The 20,202-nt window shown below is 44.3% G+C and overlaps 1 protein-coding gene across 1 annotated transcript in view; it reads right to left on the bottom strand.

The window, feature by feature from the left end:
• LOC145816178 (uncharacterized) overlaps window positions 1-20,202 on the bottom strand; it is a 58,468-nt gene that overhangs the window by 627 nt on the left and 37,639 nt on the right. The gene's annotated exons all lie outside the window — the stretch shown is intronic.

Genomic DNA, 20,202 nt, shown 5'->3' on the forward strand with positions numbered 1-20,202 from the left:
TTCAAGTGATATAACTCAAATGGAGAACTTTACTACATTCAGCCCAAACTCCCAAACAAGTAAACTGGTTTCTCACAGGAACACCATCAAAACACAAATGTGGCACCAAGCAAAGAGTAAACAAATTAAGTAATTGGACACGGATGAAATCCTCATCATCATCATCATCAGCAGCAACAGCAGAGAAGAAAGAGAGAAGGCAACATCAGTGACAGAGGAAAGATCCAACAACAGTTAGGGAGAAGAGAAAACAACAGCTACAGTAGAGAACAGACAGATCAGCAATAGTAGAAGTAGCAGCAGACGCGGGGAAGTAGATAATAGATTCAAAGAAGAAGCAGAGAATAGAAGCAACATCAGTGAAGAAGAAGAAAAAGAAAGCAACAGAGGAGAGGAAGAAGAAACCAGCTGAGGAGAGGAAGAAGAAACCAGCTGGGAAGATGAAAAAGAAGAAAGCAGTAAAGAAGAGGAAGAAGAAGCGAAGCTAAGCTATGCAGAAAAGAGAAGAATATGCAGAGAAGAGAGAGACAAAGGAAGCAGAAGATGTTGAGAGAAAGAAACAAAGAAGAAGAAGCGAGAGCTGAAACCAAAACAAATTTGAAATTTCTAAATTAATGAGACGAGTAATTTGAAGAGGTTCAGTAGTTGCCATTAAATCCATAAAGTAATTCCAAGAATTTTCAGCTGAAACTTAAAGAGGTATCTAATTAGGACGTCTACCTAAGATGTTGAGTAGCAATACCAAATTTTAAAATTGGCGAGGTTTTTTTCCTTTTGGATGATGAAGAACCTCTCCAAGACAGGGTCTAGATGCCAGCAAGAGCTGAACCCAAAGCATCTGAGTTTATATCTCATCCAAGAGTTCACTCCTTTGACAACTAGGCTATCCATGCAGGTTAAATTGGTGAGATGTTGGAAATAATTTAGAAAAATTAATATTATTTGCATTATTTATTCATGAATGTTTTAAAAATTGAAATCATATTCCACGTTAGCTATTCCCATGTTTTACAGAAATTCAAGGATATTTATCAAATTTTTTGAAGTGCATTATGTCCATCGTGACATAAATACTTCATTATCATCACTCATGTTTAGACATTCTTATAAATCTTGTGCAACATGCTAAAACTTACCAATAAGTTAATCTTTTTATTTTATTTTGGTCAATGGTCAATAACCTAATCTAAGTTTGGGTTCCCTTCTCTAGATGCGTCAGGAATAATCTATTCAAAATTGACAAAAAATACTACTAATTCCTATATGTTGAAAAAAACAATACCTAAGAACACAACATGGTAGTAGACTGCACATCCTTAATCATTGACACCGTATGTTTTATGGAATGTGTGTAAAATCTAAGCCAATGCCATCAAAAGCGTGCTTAGGCACGCACTTAGGCACAAAGTGCAGTAAGGTGCACCTGAGAGATGGCAAAATTCCTCGGCCCGATTGTATTTGTGCCATGGTAGTGTAAACTATAGCGGTAGGTAGGTCAAAATTGTCAGGTTTATAGTAAAGTATAAAATTGTATCACTAAATTAATTAAGTTTAAAAGCAAGAAATCACACTCAAAACCCGATCCATTGCCATCCCTGAGGTGAGATGACATTAACGAAGTGCATCCGAGGCATGCACCTATTTCAATTGCTCCTAATTTGTTAAAGACATGATATCAACCCTTCAATCAAATGAAGCCCATTGTAATTTCATTTGTTCCTAGAAAAGCCTCCCGAATAAATAGAAAACTCCAACCTAAATCAAGCTAAGCCTCCCAAATACTCGCATGGGACTCCTGGTTTGGAAACAAAGTCAAAAAATGCACTTCCTAAACACTTAAGTTTGAAAATAGGCCATCGGGGGCCAAAAAAATCATGTAACAGTCCCGAGAAGGCCTGTGGAACACCTCCAACAATTCCGTGAAACACTTGCGTAAGTTGTGGAAACTTACAGAACTAGCGCGGGACTTCCGATTTGAAAACTAGATCGGAAAAGGTACTTTTTTCACACTTAAGCTTGAAAATAAACCTCGGCGGGCCGAAATCATGTAACAATCACGAGAATGCCCAGGAAACACCTCGAACATCTCAAGAGGGACCAATTTGAGTTGTGAAAACTTAATGAACAGGCACAGGGCTCCCGATTTGAAAACTAGAACGGAAATTACACTTTTCTAACACTTAAGCTTGGAAGTAGGCCATCGGGGGGCCAAAATCATGTAACAATCGCAAGAAGGGTCGGGAACACCTCGAACACTTCGAGAGTGACCACCGCGAGTTGTGAAAACTTACGGAACTAGCACGGAGACTCCCGGTTTGAAAACTAAGTTGGAAAGAGACATTTTTTCCACACTTAAGCTTGGAAATAGGACATCGGGGGGGCCAAAACCGGGTAACAGTCAAGAGAAGAACCGGGAAATGCCCCAAACACCTCGGGAGGGTCCAAGACAAGTTGCGGAAACTTACGGAACTAGCACGAGACTCTCGGTTTGAGAACTAAATAAAAAAATACACTTTTTTCACACTTAAGCTCGAAAATAAGTCGTCGGGGGCCAAAATCGTGTAACAGACACGAAAAGGCCCAGGGAATACGTCAAACGCCTCGGGGGGGATTGATGTAAGTTGTGAAAACTTACGGAACTAGCATAGGACTTCCGGTTTGAAAACTAAGTCCGAAACGGCACTTTTCTCGCACCTAAGCTTGAAAATAGTCCATCGGGAGGCCAAAATCGTGTGACAGTCAAGAGAAGGTCTAGGGAACACCTCAAACACCTAGGGAGGGACCAACGTGAGTTGTGGAAACTTACGGAACTCGCATGGGACTCCCGGTTTGGAAGCTAAGTCAAAAAATGCACTTCCTAAACACTTAAGTTTGAAAATAGGCCATCGAGGTCCAAAAAAATCCTGTAACAGTCCCGAGAAGGGCCGTGGAACACCTACAACACCTCGGAAGAAACCAATGTAAGTTGTGGAAACTTACGGAAGTAGCGTGGGACTTACGGTTTGAAAATTAGGTCGGAAAAGGTACTTTTTTCACACTTAAGCTTGGAAATAGGCCTCGGCGCGCCGAAATCATTTAACAATCACGAGAAGGCCCGGGAAACACTTCGAACATCTCAGGAGGGACCAATTTGAGTTGTGAAAACTTAACGAACAGGCACGAGACTCTCGATTTGAAAACTAGGACGGAAAACACACTTTTCTAACACTTAAGTTTGGAAGTAGGCCATCGGGGGGCCAAAATCATGTAACAGTCGCAAGAAGGGCCCGGAATACCTCAAACACCTCGGGAGTGACCAACGCGAGTTGTGAAAACTTCCGGAACTAGCACAGGGACTCCCGATTTGAAAACTAAGTTGGAAAGAGACACTTTTTCCACACTTAAGCTTGGAAATTGGACACCGGGGGGGCCAAAACCGGTTAACAGTCACGAGAAGGACCGGGAAATGCCCCAAACACCTCGGGAGGGTTTAAGGTAAGTTGCGGAGACTTACGGAACTAGCACGGGACTCTGGGTTTGAGAACTAAATCAAAAAATGCACTTTTTTCACACTTAAGCTCGAAAATAAGCCATCGGGGGCCAAAATCGTGTAACAGTCACGAGAAGGCCCGAAGAACACGTCAAACACCCCGGGAAGGACCGATGTAAGTTGTGAAAACTTACGGAACTATCACGGGACTCCCGGTTTGAAAACTAGGTCCGAAACGGCACTTTTCTCGCATCTAAGCTTGAAAATAGTCCATCGGCGAGCCAAAATCGTGTGACAGTCAAAAGAAGATCCAGGGAACACCTCAAACACCCAGAGAGGGACCAACGTGAGTTGTGGAAACTTACGGAACTCGCATGGGACTCCCGGTTTGGAAACTATGTCAAAAAATGCACTTCCTAAACACTTAAGTTTGAAAATAGTCCATCGGGGGCCAAAAAATCCTCTAACAGTCCCGAGAAGGCTCGTGGAACACCTCCAACACCTCGGCAGAAACCATTGCAACTTGTGGAAACTTACGGAACTAGCGTGGGACTTCTCGTTTGAAAACTAGGTCGAAAAAGTACTTTTTTCACACTTAAGCTTGAAAATAGGCCTCGGCGGGCCGAAATTGTGTAACAATCACAAAAAGGCCCGGGGAACACCTCGAACATCTTAGGAGGGACCAATTTGAGTTGTGAAAACTTAAAGAACAGGCATGGTACTCCTGATTTGTAAACTAGATCGGAAAATACAATTTTCTAACACTGAAGCTTGGAAGTAGGCCATCGGGGGCCCAAAAAAATGAGGAACAGTCGCAAGAAGGGCCGGGAACACCTCAAAAACCTCGGGAGTGACCAACGTGAGTTGTGAAAATATACGGAACTAGCACGGGGACTCCCGGTCTGAAAACTAAGTTGGAAAGAGACACTTTTTCCACAATTAAGCCTGGAAAGAGGACACCGGGGGGGCCAAAACTGGGAAACAGTCACGAGAAGGACTGGGATATGCCCCAAACATCTCGGGAGGGTCCAAGGTAAGTTGCGGAGACTTACGGAACTAGCACGGGACTCCGGGTTTGAGAACTAAATCAAAAAATGCACTTTTTTCACACTTAAGCTCGAAAATAAGCCGTTGGGGGCAAAAATCGTGTAACAGTCACGAAAAGGCCTGGGGAACATGTCAAACACCCCGGGAGGGACCGATGTAAGTTGTGAAAATTTACGGAACTAGCACGGGACTCCCAGTTTGAAAACTAAGTCTGAAACGACACTTTTCTCGCACCTAAGCTTGAAAATAGTCTATCGGGAGGCCAAAATCGTGTGACAGTCAAAAGAAGATCCAGGGTACACCTCAAACACCTAGGGAGGGACTAATGTGAGTTGTGGAAACTTACGGAACTCGCATAGGACTCCCGGTTTGGAAACTAAGTCAAAAAATGTACTTCCTGAACACTTAAGTTTGAAAATAGGGCATCGGGGGCCAAAAAAATCCTGCAATAGTCCCGAGAAGGCCCGTGGAACACCTCCAACACCTCGGAAGAAACCAATGTAAGTTCTGGAAACTTACGGAACTAGCGCGGGGCTTCCGGTTTGAAAACTAGGTCGAAAAGGTACTTTTTCACATTGAAGCTTGAAAACAAGCCTCGGCGGGCCGGAATCGTGTAACAATCACGAGAAGGCCCGGGGGAACACCTCGAACATCTCAGGAGGGACCAATTTGAGTTGTGAAAACTTAACGAACAGGCACGGGACTCCCGATTTGAAAACTAGGTCGGAAAACACACTTTTCTAACACTTAAGCTTGGAAGTAGGCCATCGGTGGGCCACTATCATGTAACAGTCGCAAGAAGGGCTGGGAACACCTTAAACACCTCGGGAGTGACCAACGCAAGTTGTGAAAACTTACGGAACTAGCACGGGGACTCCCGGTTTGAAAACTAAGTTGGAAAGAGACTTTTTCCACGCTTAAGCTTGGAAAGAGGACACCGGGGGGCCAAAACCGTGTAACAGTCACGAGAAGGACCGGGAAATGCCCCAAACACCTCGGGAGGGTCCAAGCTAAGTTGCAGAGACTTACGGAATTAGCACGAGACTCTGGGTTTGAGAACTAAATCAAAATATGTACTTTTTTCACACTTAAGCTTGAAAATAAGCCGTCGGGGGCCAAAATCGTGTAACAGTCACGAGGCCCGGGGAACACGTCAAACACCCCGGGAGGGACCGATGTAAGTTGTTGAATATTACGGAACTAGCATAGGACTCCCGATTTGAAAACTAAGTCCGAAAGAGCACTTTTCTCGCACCTAAGCTTGAAAATAGTCCACCGGGGGTCCAAAATCTTGTAACAGTCAGGAGAAGATCCGAGGAACACCTCAAACACCTAGGGAGGGACCAACGTGAGTTGTAGAAACTTATGGAACTCGCATGGGACTCTCGGTTTGAAAACTAAGTCAAAAAATGCACTTCCTGAACACTTAAGTTTGAAAATAGGCCATCGGGGGCCAAAAAATTCCTGTAACAGTCCCGAGAAGGCCCGTGGAACACCTCTAACACCTCGGGAGAAACCAAAGTAAGTTGTGGAAACTTAATGAAGCGGGACTTCCGGTTTGAATACTAGGTCGAAAAATGTACTTTTTTCACACTCAAGCTTGAAAATAGGCCTCGGCGTGCCGAAATCGTGTAACAATCACGAGAAGGCCCGGGGAATACCTCGAACATCTCAGGAGGGACCAATTTGAGTTGTGAAAACTTAACGAAGAGGCAAAGGGCTCCCGATTTGAAAACTAGGTCGGAAAATACCCTTTTCTAACACTTTAGCTTGGAAGTAGACCATCGGGGGGCCAAAATCATGTAACAGTCGCAAGAAGGGCCGGGAACACCTCAAACACCTCGGGAGTGACCAACGCGAGTTATGAAAACCTACGGAACTAGCACGGGCACTCCTGGTTTGAAAACTAAGTTGGCAAGAGACTTTTTCCACACTTAAGCTTGGAAATAGGACACCGGGGGGGCCAAAACCGTGTAACAGTCACGAGAAGGACCGAAAAATGCCCCAAACACCTCGGGAGGGTCCAAGGTAAGTTGAGGAGACTTACGGAGCTAGCACAGGACTCTGGGTTTGAGAACTAAATCAAAAAATTCATTTTTTTCACACTTAAGCTCGAAAATAAGCCGTTGGGAGCCAAAATCGTGTAACAGTCACAAGAAGGCCCGGGGAACACGTCAAACACCTCGGGAGGGACCGATGTAAGTTGTGAAAATTTTCGGAACTAGCACGGGACTCCCGATTTGAAAACTAAGTCCGAAACGGCACTTTTCTCGCACCTAAGCTTGAAAATAGTGCATTTTTTGACATTGTTTTCAAACCGGGAGTCCCGTGCTAGTTCTATAAGTTTTCACAAATTACATTGGTCCCTCCCGAGGTGTTCGAGGTGTTCTTTGGGCCTTCTTGTGATTGTTTCATGATTTTGGCACCCGATGACCTATTTTCAAGCTTAAGTGTGAAAAAAGTGCCTTTCTTGACTTAGTTTTCAAACCAGAAGTCTCGTGCTAGTTCCGTAAGTTTCCACAACTTACATTGGTGTCTCCCGAGTTGTTTGTTGTGTTCCCTGGGCTTTTTCGTGACTGTTACACGATTTTGGCCCCTGATGGCCTATTTTAAAGCTTAAGTGTGAGAAAATTGCCTTTTTGGACTTAGTTTTCAAATCGGGAGTCTCGTGCTAGTTCCGTAAGTTTTCACAACTTACATTGGTCACTCCCGATGTTTATTTTTTGAGGTGTTCCCGGGCCTTCTCTTGACTGTTATACGATTTTGGCCTCCGATGGCCTATTTTCAACCTTAAGTGTGAAAAAAATGCATTTTTTGACTTAGTTTTCAAACCGGAATCTCGTGCATTTTTTAACTATTAGAAACGTTCATGTTTTGACTTAGTTTTGAAATCGGGAGTCCCGTGCCAGTTCCGTAAGTTTTCACAACTTACAATAGTCTCTCTCGAGGTGTTGGAGGTGTTCTCCAGGGCATCTCATCACTGTTACACGATTTTGGCCTCCGATGGCTTATTTTGAAGCTTAAGTGTGATAAAAGTGCCTTTTTCGACTTAGTTTTCAAACCGGGAGTCCCGTGCCAGTTCGGCAAGTTCCCACAACTTACATTGGTCTCTCTCGAAAAATTCCTTTTTCAACTTAGTTTTCAAACCGGGAGTCCCGTACTAATTCTGTAAGTTTCCACAACTTGCATTGTTCCCTCCTGAGGTGTTTGAGGTGTTCCCCGGGCCTTCTCGGGACTGTTACAAGATTTTGGCCCCCAATGGCCTATTTTCAAGCTTAAGTGTGAAAAAAGTACATTTATTGACATAGTTTTCAAATTGGGAGTCCCGTGCAAGTTCCGTAAGTTTCCACAACTTACATTGGTCCCTCCCAAGGTGTTTGAGTTGTTCCGGGGGCCTTCTCGTGATTGTTACAGGATTTTGGACACCGATGGCCTATTTTCAAGCTGAAGTGTGGAGAAAGTGTCTTTTTCGACATAGTCTTGAAACCGGAAGTCCCGTGCTAGTTTCATAAGTTTCCACAACTTACATTGATCCCTCTCGAGGTGTTTGATGATTTCCCTGGGCCTTCTCGTGACTGTAACACGATTTTGGCCGCGATGGCCTATTTCCAATCTTAAGTAAAGAGATGCGCCTTTTTGGACTTAGATTTCAAACCGGGAGCCCCGTGCTACTTTCGTAAGTTTTCACAACTTACATTGGTCCCTTCCGAGCTGTTTGAGGTGTTCCACGGGGCTTCTTGTGACTGTTACACGATTTTTGCCCCCGATAGCCTACTTTCAACCATAGGGGTGAGAAAAGTGTATTTTTTGACTTAGTTTTCAAACCGAGAGTCCCGTGCTAGTTCCGTAAGTTTCAACAACTTACATTGGTCCCTCCCGAGGTGTTTGACGTGTTCCCCAGGCCTTCACCTGACTGTTACACGATATTGGCCCCGATGGCCTATTTTCTAGCTTAAGTGTGAAAAAGTGCCTTTTTCGACCTAGTTTTCAAAACGGGACTCGCGTGCTAGTTCTGTAAGTTTCCAAAACTTACATTGGTCCATCTCGAGATATTTGGGGTGTTCCGCGGGGGTACTCGTGACTATTACACGGTTTTGGCTCCTGATAGCCTATTTTCAAGCCTAAGTGTTTGAAAAGTGCATTTTTTGACTTAGTTTTCAAGCCGGGAGTCCCGTGCTAGTTCCGTAAGTTTTCACAACTTACATTGGTCCCTCTCAAGGTGTTTGAGGGGTTTCGCTAGGGTTCTCGTGACTGTTACACAATTTTGGCTCCTGATGGCCTATTTTCAAGATTAAGTGTGAAAAAAGTGCAATTTTTGACTTCGTTTTGAAACGGCGAGTCCCGTGCAAGTTTCGTAAATTTTCACAACCTGCATTGGTCCCCCCCGAGGTGTTTGAGGTGTTGCTTGGGCCTTCTCGTAACTGTTACACGAATTTGGCTACTGATGGCCTATTTTCAAGCCTAAGTGTGAAAAAAAATGCATTTTTTGACTTAGATTTCAAACCGGAAGTCCCGTGTTAGTTCCGTAAGTTTCCAATACTTCTATTGGTCCTTCCCGAGGTGTTTGACGCATTTCCTGGGCCTTCCCGTGACTGTTACACGATTTTGGCTCCGGATTTCCTATTTTTAAGCTTAAGTGTGAAAAAAGTGACTTTTCCGACATAGTTTTCAAACCGGGAGCCCCATGCTAGTTCGGTGAGTTCCCACAACTTACATTGGTCGCTCTCGAGGTGTGAGGTGTTCCCCGAGCCTTCTCGTGACTGTTACAAAAATTTGGCCCCCGATAGCCTATTTTCAAGCTTTAAGTGAAAAACATGCATTTTTTGACTTAGTTTTCAAACTGGGAGTCCCATGCTTGTTCTGTAACTTTCCACAACTTACATTGGTCCCTCTAGAGGTGTTTGAGGTGTTCCCCGGAAAGTCTCGTGCCTGTTATACGATTTTGGCCCCCGATGGCCTATTTTCAAGCTTAAGTGTGAAAAAAGTGGCTTTTTCGACTTAGTTTTCAAACCGGAAGTGTCGTGCTAGTTCCGTAAATTTTCACAACTTACATTGGTCCGTCCTAAGGTGTTTGATGTGTTCCCCGGGCCATCTGATGACTGTTACACGATTTTGGCCCCCGATGCCTATTTTCAAGCTTAAGTGTGAAAAAAGTGTCTTTTTCGACTTAGTTTTCAAACCGGTAGTCCTGTGCTAGTTCTGTAAGTTTCCACAACTTATATTGGTCCCCCTGGAGGTATTCAAGGTATTCTCTGGGCTTTCTCGTGATTGTTACACAACTTTGGCGCCCAATGGCCTATTTTCATGATTAAGTGGGAAACAGTGCATTTTTTGACTTAATTTTCAAACCAGGAGTCCCGTGCAAGTTCCGTAAGCTTTCACAACTTGCATTAGTCCATCCCGAGGTGTTTGCAGTGTTCCCCGGGCCTTCTCGTGATAGTTACACGATTTTGGCCCCCGATGGCCTATTTACAAGCTTAAATGTGAAAAAAGTGAATTTTTTGATACAGTTTTAAAACCAGGAGTCTCGTACTAGTTCCGTAAGTTTTCTCAACTTACATCGGTCCCTCCCGAGGTGTTTGAGGTGTTCCACGGGCCTACTCGTGACTGTTACACGATTTTGGTCCCCGATGGCCTATTTTGTAGCTTAAGTGTGAGAAAAATGTCTTTTTCAAATTAGTTTTCAAACCGGAAGTCCCAGGCTAGTTCCGTAAGTTTCCACAACTTACATTGGTCCCTACCAAGTTGTTTGATGTGTTCCATGGGCCTTCTCGTGACTATTACACAATTTTGGCCCTCTGATGGCCAATTTTCAAGCTTAAGTGTGAGAAACGTGCCTTTTTCGGCTTAGTTTTCAAACCGGCAGTCCCGTGCTAGTTCTGTAAGTTTCAATAACATACATTGATCCCTCCCAAGGTGTTCCCCGGGTGTTCTACTGAATGCTACACGATTTTGGCCCCCGATGGCTTATTTCTAACCTTAAGTGTGAAAAAAATGCATTTTTTGACTTAGTTTTCAAGCCGGCAGTCCTGTGCCAGTTCCGTAAGTTTGCACAACTTACATTGGTCCCTACCGAGGTGTTTGACGTGTTCCCCACGCCTTCTCGTGACCGTTACGCGATTTTGGCCCCCTGATGGCCTATTTTCGAACTTAAGTTTGAAAAAAGTGTCTTTTTCCACTTAGTTTTCAAACCGGGACTCCCGTGCTAGTTCTGTAAATTTCTACCACTTATATTCGTCCCTCTTGAGGTGTTTGAGGGGTTTCGCTAGGGTTCTCGTGACTGTTACACAATTTTGGCCCCTGATGGCCTATTTTCAAGATTAAGTGTGAAAAAAGTGCAATTTTTGACTTCGTTTTGAAACGGCGAGTCCCGTGCAAGTTTCGTAAAATTTTCACAACCTGCATTGGTCCCCCCCGAGGTGTTTGAGGTGTTGCTTGGGCCTTCTCGTGACTGTTACACGAATTTGGCCACTGATGGTCTATTTTCAAGCCTAAGTGTGAAAAAAAGTGCATTTTTTTGACTTAGAATTCAAACCGGAAGTTCCGTGCTAGTTCCGTAAGTTTCCACAACTTCTATTGGTCCTTCCCGAGGTGTTTGATGCGTTTCCTGGGCCTTCCCGTGACTGTTACACGATTTTGGCTCCCGATGTCCTATTTTTAAGCTTAAGTGTAAAAAAAGTGACTTTTCCGACATAGTTTTCAAACCGGGAGCCCCATGCTAGTTCGGTGAGTTCCCACAACTTACATTGGTCGCTCTCGAGGTGTGAGGTGTTCCCCGGGCCTTCTCGTGACTGTTACACAATTTTGGCCCTCGATGGCCTATTTTCAGGATTAAGTGTGAAAAAAAGTGCATTTTTTGGCTTCGTTTTCAAGTCGGGAGTCCCGTTGAAGTTCCGTAAGTTTCCACAACTTACAATGGTCTCTCCTGAGGTGTTTGAGGTATTCCTCGGACATTCTCGTGATTGCTACATTGTTTTCAAACCGGAAGTCCCGTGCTAGTTCTGTAAGTTTTCACAACTTACAATGGTCCCTCCCAAGGTGTTCAAGGCGTTCATTGGGCCTTCTCGTGACTGTTACACGATTTTGGCACCCGATGGCCTATTTTCAAGCTTAAGTATGAAAAAAGTGTCTTTCTCGACTTAGTTTTCAAACCGGAAGTCTCGTGCTAGTTCCATAAGTTTCCACAACTTACATTGGCGCCTCCCGAGTTGTTTGATGTGTTCCTTGGGCCTTGTCGTGACTGTTACACGATTTTGGCCCGCGATGGCCTATTTTCACAATTAAGTTTGAGAAAATTGCCTGTTTGGACTTATTGTTCAAATCAGGAGTCCCGTGCTAGTTCCTTTGAGGTGTTCCCCGACCCTTCTCATGACTGTTACACGATTTTAGCCTCCGATGGCCTATTTTCAACCTTAAGTGTGAAAAAATTACATTTTTTGACTTAGTTTTCAAATCGGAATCTCGTGCTAGTTCCATAAGTTTCCACAACTTACATTGGTCCTTCCCAAGGTGTTCGAGGTATTCCGTGGGCCTTCTCGTGACTGTTACACGATTTTGGCCCCTAATGGACTATTTTCAAGCTTAAGTGTGAAAAAGGTGTCTTTTTTGTCTTAGTTTTCAAACTGGGAGTCCGATGCTAGTTCTGTAAGTTTCCACAACTTACATTGGTCCCTCTTGAGGTATTTGAGGTGTTCCCCACACCTACTCGAGACTGTTACACGATTTTGGCTCGCGATGGCCTATTTTCAAGCTTAAGTGTGAAAAGAATGCATCTTTTGACTTAGTTTTGAAACCGGGAGTCCCGTGCTAGTTTCGTAAGTTTCCACAACTTACATTGGTCCCTTCCGAGGTGTTTGATGTGTTTCCTGTGCCTTCTCATGACTGTTACATGATGTTGGCCCCTGATGGCCAATTTTCAAGCTTAAATGCGAGAAAAGTGACTTTTTGGACTTAGTTTTCAAACCGGAAGTTCCGGGGTAATTCCGTAAGTTTCCAAAACTTATATTGGTCCCTCCCGAGGTGTTTGAGGTGTTCCCCGAGCCTTCTCGTGACTGTTAATCGATTTTGGCCATCGATGGCCTATTTTCAACCTTAAGTGTGAAAAAAGTGCTTGTTTTGGTTTAGTTTTCAAATCGGGGAGTCCAGTGGCAGTTTCATAAGTTTCCACAACTTACATTGGTCTCTCCCGAGGTGTTTGAGGTGTTCCCCGGGACTTCGCCTGACTGTTAATCGATTTCGTTCCCCGATGGCCTATTTTCAAGGTTAAGTGTGAAAAAAAGTGTCTTTTTCGACTCAGTTTTCAAACCGGGAGTCCTGCGCCTGTTCTGTAAGTTTTCAAAACTTACATTAGTCCCTCTCGATGCGTCTGAGGTGTTCCCTAAGCCTTCTCGTGACTGCTACAAAAATTTGGCCCTCGATGGCCTATTTTCATGCTTTAAGTGAAAAACATGCATTTTTTGACTTAGTTTTCAAACTGGGAGTCCCATGCTTGTTCTGTAACTTTCCACAATTTACATTGGTCCCTCTAGAGGTGTTTGAGGTGTTCCCCGGAAAGTCTCGCGCCTGTTATACGATTTTGGCCCTCGATGGCCTGTTTTCAAGCTTAAGTGTGAAAAAAGTGGCTTTTTCGACTTAATTTTCAAACCGGAAGTGTCGTGCTAGTTCCGTAAATTTCCACAACTTACATTGGTCCGTCCTAAGGTGTTTGATGTGTTCCCCGGGCCATCTCGTGACTGTTACACGATTTTGGCCCCCGAGGCCTATTTTCAAGCTTAAGTGTGAAAAAAGTGCCTTTTTCAACTTAGTTTTCAAACCGGTAGTCCTGTGCTAATTCTGTAAGTTTCCACAACTTACATTGGTCCCCCTGGAGGTGTTCAAGGTATTCTCTGGGCTTTCTCGTGATTGTTACACAACTTTGGTGCCCAATGGCCTATTTTCATGATTAAGTAGGAAACAGTGCATTTTTTGACTTAATTTTCAAACCAGGAGTCCCGTGCAAGTTCCGTAAGCTTTCACAACTTGTATTAGTCCATCCCGAGGTGTTTGCGGTGTTCCCCGGGCCTTCTTGTGGTAGTTACCCGATTTTGGCCGCCGATGGCCTATTTACAAGCTTAAATGTGAAAAAAAGTGCATTTTTTGATATAGTTTTCAAACCAGGAGTCCCGTACTAGTTCCGTAAGTTTTCTCAACTTACATCGGTCCCTCCCGAGGTGTTTGAGGCGTTTCACGGGCCTACTCGTGACTGTTACACGATTTTGGTCCCCGATGGCCAATTTTGCAGCTTAAGTGTGAGAAAAATGTCTTTTTCAAATTAGTTTTCAAACCGGAAGTCCCGTGCTAGTTCCGTAAGTTTCCACAACTTACATTGGTCCCTCCCAAGTTGTTTGATGTGTTCCATGGGCCTTCTCGTGACTGTTACACGATTTTGGCGCCCTGATGGCCAATTTTCAAGCTTAAGTGTGAGAAACGTGCCTTTTTCGGCTTAGTTTTCAAACCGGCAGTCCCGTGCTAGTTCTGTAAGTTTCAATAACATACATTGATCCCTCCCAAGGTGTTCCCCGGGTGTTCTACTGAATGCTACACGATTTTGGCCCCCGATGGCTTATTTCTAACCTTAAGTGTGAAAAAAATACATTTTTTGACTTAGTTTTCAAGCCGGCAGTCCTGTGCCAGTTCCGTAAGTTTGCACAACTTACATTGGTCCCTACCGAGGTGTTTGACGTGTTCCCCACGCCTTCTCGTGACCGTTACGCGATTTTGGCCCCCTGATGGCCTATTTTCGAACTTAAGTTTGAAAAAAGTGTCTTTTTCCACTTAGTTTTCAAATCGGGACTCCCGTGCTAGTTCTGTAAATTTCTACCACTTATATTTGTCCCTCTAGGGGTGTTTGAGGGGTTTCGCTAGGGTTCTCGTGACTGTTACACAATTTTGGCCCCCTGATGGCCTATTTTCAAGATTAAGTGTGAAAAAAGTGCAATTTTTGACTTAGTTTTGAAACAAGGAGTCCCGCGCAAGTTCCGTAAATTTTCACAACCTGCATTGGTCCCCCCGAGGTGTTTGAGGTGTTGCTTGGGCCTTCTCGTGACTGTTACACGAATTTGGCCACTGATGGTCTATTTTCAAGCCTAAGTGTGAAAAAATGTGCATTTTTTTTTACTTAGATTTCAAACCGGAAGTCCCGTGCTAGTTCCGTAAGTTTTCACAACTTCTATTGGTCCTTCCCGAGGTGTTTGATGCGTTTCCTGGGCCTTCCCGTGACTGTTACACGGTTTTGGCTCCCGATGTACTATTTTTAAGCTTAAGTGTGAAAAAAGTGACTTTTCCGACATAGTTTTCAAACCGGGAGCCCCATGCTAGTTCGGTGAGTTCCCACAACTTACATTGGTCGCTCTCGAGGTGTGAGGTATTCCCCGGGCCTTCTCATGACTGTTACACAATTTTGGCCCTCGATGGCCTATTTTCAAGATTAAGTGTGAAAAAAAGTGCATTTTTTGGCTTCGTTTTCAAGTCGGGAGTCCCGTTGAAGTTCCGTAAGTTTCCACAACTTACAATGGTCTCTCCTGAGGTGTTTGAGGTATTCCTCGGACATTCTCGTGATTGCTACATTGTTTTCAAACCGGAAGTCCCGTGCAAGTTCTGTAAGTTTTCACAACTTACATTGGTCCCTCCCAAGGTGTTCAAGGCGTTCATTGGGCCTACTCGTGACTGTTACACGATTTTGGTCCCCGATCGCCTATTTTGTAGCTTAAGTGTGAGAAAAATGTCTTTTTCAAATTAGTTTTCAAACCAGAAGTCCCGTGCTAGTTCCGTAAGTTTCCAAAACTAACATTGGTCCCTCCCAAGTTGTTTGATGTGTTCCATGGGCCTTCTCCTGACTATTACACGATTTTGGCCCTAAGTTTCAATAACATACATTGATCCCTCCTAAGCTGTTCCCCGGGTGTTCTACTGAATGCTACAAGATTTTGGCCCCCGATGGCTTATTTCTAACCTTAAGTGTGAAAAAAATGCATTTTTTGACTTAGTTTTCAAGCTGGCAGTCCTGCGCCAGTTCCGTAAGTTTGCACAACTTACATTGGTCCCTACCGAGGTGTTTGACGTGTTCCCCACGCCTTCTCGTGGCCGTTCGCGATTTTGGCCCCCTGATGGCCTATTTTGAACTTAAGTTTGAAAAAATTGTCTTTTTCCACTTAGTTTTCAAACCGGGACTCCCGTGCTAGTTCTGTAAATTTCTACCACTTATATTCGTCCCTCTAGGGGTGTTTGAGGGGTTTCGCTAGGGTTCTCGTGACTGTTACACAATTTTGGCCCCCTGATGGCGTATTTTCAAGATTAAATGTGAAAAAATACAATTTTTGACTTAGTTTTGAAACGAGGAGACCCGCGCAAGTTCTGTAAATTTTCACAACCTGCATTGGTCCCCCCGAGGTGTTTGAGGTGTTGCTTGGGCCTTCTCGTGACTGTTACACGAATTTGGCCACTGATGGTCTATTTTCAAGCCTAAGTGTGAAAAAATGTGCATTTTTTTTTTCTTAGATTTCAAACCGAAAGTCCCGTGCTAGTTCCGTAAGTTTCCACAACTTCTATTGGTCTTTCCCGAGGTGTTTGACGCGTTTCCTGGGCCTTCCCGTGACTGTTACACGGTTTTGGCTCCCGATGTACTATTTTTAAGCTTAAGTGTGAAAAAAGTGACTTTTCCGACATAGTTTTCAAACCGGGAGCCCCATGCTAGTTCGGTGAGTTCCCACAACTTACAGTGGTCGCTCTCGAGGTGTGAGGTGTTCCCCGGGCCTTCTCGTGACTGTTACACAATTTTGGCCCTCGATGGCCTATTTTCAAGATTAAGTGTGAAAAAAAGTGCATTTTTTGGCTTCGTTTTCAAGTCGGGAGTCCCGTTGAAGTTCCGTTAGTTTCCACAACTTACAATGGTCTGTCCTGAGGTGTTTGAGGTATTCCTCGGACATTCTCGTGATTGCTACATTGTTTTCAAACCGGAAGTCCCGTGCTAGTTCTGTAAGTTTTCACAACTTACATTGGTCCCTCCCAAGGTGTTCAAGGCGTTCATTGGGCCTACTCGTGACTGTTACACGATTTTGACCCCCGATGGCCTATTTTCAAGCTTAAGTGTGAGAAAAATGTCTTTTTCAAATTAGTTTTCAAACCGGAAGTCCCGTGCTAGTTCCGTAAGTTTCCACAACTTACATTGGTCCCACCCAAGTTGTTTGATGTGTTCCATGGGCCTTCACGTGACTGTTACACGATTTTGGCCCCCTGATGGCCAATTTTCATGCTTAAGTGTGAGAAACGTGCCTTTTTCGGCTTAGTTTTCAAACCGGCAGTCCCGTGCTAGTTCTGTAAGTTTCAATAACATACATTGATCCCTCCCAAGGTGTTCCCCGGGTGTTCTACTGAATGCTACACGATTTTGGCCCCCGATGGCTTATTTCTAACCTTAAGTGTGAAAAAAATGCATTTTTTGACTTAGTTTTCAAGCCGGGAGTCCTGTGCCAGTGCCGTAAGTTTGCACAACTTACATTGGTCCCTACCGAGGTGTTTGACGTGTTCCCCATGCCTTCTCGTGACCGTTACGTGATTTTGGCCCCCCTGATGGCCTATTTTCGAACTTAAGTTTGAAAAAAGTGTCTTTTTCCACTTAGTTTTCAAACCGGGACTCCCGTGCAAATTCTGTAAATTTCTACCACTTATATTCGTCCCTCTAGGGGTGTTTGAGGGGTTTCGCTAGGGTTCTCGTGACTGTTACACAATTTTGGCCCCCTGATGGCCTATTTTCAAGATCAAGTGTGAAAAAAGTGCAATTTTTGACTTAGTTTTGAAACGAGGAGTCCCGCGCAAGTTCTGTAAATTTTCACAACCTGCATTGGTCCCCCCGAGGTGTTTGAGGTGTTGCTTGGGCCTTCTCGTGACTGTTACACGAATTTGGCCACTGATGGTCTATTTTCAAGCCTAAGTGTGAAAAAATGTGCATTTTTTTTTACTTAGATTTCAAATCGGAAGTCCCGTGCTAGTTCCGTAAGTTTCCACAACTTCTATTGGTCCTTCCCGAGGTGTTTGATGCGTTTCCTGGGCCTTCCCGTGACTGTTACACGGTTTTGGCTCCCGATGTCCTATTTTTAAGCTTAAGTGTGAAAAAAGTGACTTTTCCGACATAGTTTTCAAACCGGGAGCCCCATGCTAGTTCGGTGAGTTCCCACAACTTACATTGGTCGCTCTCGAGGTGTGAGGTGTTCCCCGGGCCTTCTCGTGACTGTTACACAATTTTGGCCCTCGATGGCCTATTTTCAGGATTAAGTGTGAAAAAAAGTGCATTTTTTGGCTTCGTTTTCAAGTCGGGAGTCCCGTTGAAGTTCCGTAAGTTTCCACAACTTACAATGGTCTCTCCTGAGGTGTTTGAGGTATTCCTCGGACATTCTCGTGATTGCTACATTGTTTTCAAACCGGAAGTCCCGTGCTAGTTCTGTAAGTTTTCACAACTTACATTGGTCCCTCCCGAGGTGTTTGAGGCGTTCATTGGGCCTACTCGTGACTGTTACACGATTTTGGCACCCGATGGCCTATTTTCAAGCTTAAGTGTGAGAAAAATGTCTTTTTCAAATTAGTTTTCAAACCGGAAGTCCCGTGCTAGTTCCGTAAGTTTCCACAACTTACATTGGTCCCACCCAAGTTGTTTGATGTGTTCCATGGGCCTTCCCTTGACTGTTACACGATTTTGGCCCCCTGATGGCCAATTTTCAAGCTTAAGTGTGAGAAACGTGCCTTTTTCGGCTTAGTTTTCAAACCGGCAGTCCCGTGCTAGTTCTGTAAGTTTCAATAACATACATTGATCCCTCCCAAGCTGTTCCCCGGGTGTTCTACTGAATGCTACAAGATTTTGGCCCCCGATGGCTTATTTCTAACCTTAAGTGTGAAAAAAATGCATTTTTTGACTTAGTTTTCAAGCCGGCAGTCCTGTGCCAGTTCCGTAAGTTTGCACAACTTACATTGGTCCCTACCGAGGTGTTTGACGTGTTCCCCACGCCTTCTCGTGATCGTTACGCGATTTTGGCCCCCTGATGGCCTATTTTCGAACTTAAGTTTGAAAAAAGTGTCTTTTTCCACTTAGTTTTCAAACCGGGACTCCCGTGCTAGTTCTGTAAATTTCTACCACTTATATTCGTCCCTCTAGGGCTGTTTGGGGGGTTTCGCTAGGGTTCTCGTGACTGTTACACAATTTTGGCCCCCTGATGGCCTATTTTCAAGATTAAGTGTGAAAAAAGTGCAATTTTTGACTTAGTTTTGAAACGAGGAGTCCCGCGCAAGTTCCGTAAATTTTCACAACCTGCATTGGTCCCCCCGAGGTGTTTGAGGTGTTGCTTGGACCTTCTCGTGACTGTTACACGAATTTGGCCACTGATGGTCTATTTTCAAGCCTAAGTGTGAAAAAATGTGCATTTTTTTTTACTTAGATTTCAAACCGGAAGTCCCGTGCTAGTTCCGTAAGTTTCCACAACTTCTATTGGTCCTTCCCGAGGTGTTTGATGCGTTTCCTGGGCCTTCCCGTGACTGTTACACGGTTTTGGCTCCCGATGTCCTATTTTTAAGCTTAAGTGTGAAAAAAGTGACTTTTTCGACATAGTTTTCAAACCGGGAGCCCCATGCTAGTTCGGTGAGTTCCCACAACTTACATTGGTCGCTCTCGAGGTGTGAGGTGTTCCCCGAGCCTTCTCGTGACTGTTACACAATTTTGGCCCCCGATGGCCTATTTTCAGGATTAAGTTTGAAAAAAAGTGCATTTTTTGGCTTCGTTTTCACGTCGGGAGTCCCGTTGAAGTTCCGTAAGTTTCCACAACTTACAATGGTCTCTCCTGAGGTGTTTGAGGTATTCCTCGGACATTCTCGTGATTGCTACATTGTTTTCAAACCGGAAGTCCCGTGCTAGTTCTGTAAGTTTTCACAACTTACATTGGTCCCTCCCAAGGAGTTCAAGGCGTTCATTGGGCCTACTCGTGACTGTTACACGATTTTGGCACCCGATGGCCTATTTTCAAGCTTAAGTGTGAGAAAAATGTCTTTTTCAAATTAGTTTTCAAACCGGAAGTCCCGTGCTAGTTTCGTAAGTTTCCACAACTTACACTGGTCCCTCCCAAGTTGTTTGATGTGTTCCATGGGCCTTCTCGTGACTGTTACACGATTTTGGCCCCCTGATGGCCTATTTTCAAGCTTAAGTGTGAGAAACGTGCCTTTTTCGGCTTAGTTTTCAAACCGGCAGTCCCGTGCTAGTTCTGTAAGTTTCAATAACATACATTGATCCCTCCCAAGGTGTTCCCCGGGTGTTCTACTGAATGCTACAAGATTTTGGCCCCCGATGGCTTATTTCTAACCTTAAGTGTGAAAAAAATGCATTTTTTCACTTAGTTTTCAAGCCGGGAGTCCTGTGCCAGTTCCGTAAGTTTGCACAACTTACATTGGTCCCTACCGAGGTGTTTGACGTGTTCCCCACGCCTTCGCGTGACCGTTACGCGATTTTGGCCCCCTGATGGCCTATTTTCGAACTTAAGTTTGAAAAAAGTGTCTTTTTCCACTTAGTTTTCAAACCGGGACTCCCGTGCTAGTTCTTTAAATTTCTACCACTCATATTCGTCCCTCTAGGGGAGTTTGAGGGGTTTCGCTATGGTTCTCGTGACTGTTAC

The sequence above is a fragment of the Camellia sinensis genome, unplaced genomic scaffold (assembly GCF_055761805.1).
Source record: "Camellia sinensis isolate YWXY unplaced genomic scaffold, ASM5576180v1 Unanchor3, whole genome shotgun sequence".
Lineage (NCBI taxonomy): Eukaryota > Viridiplantae > Streptophyta > Magnoliopsida > Ericales > Theaceae > Camellia > Camellia sinensis.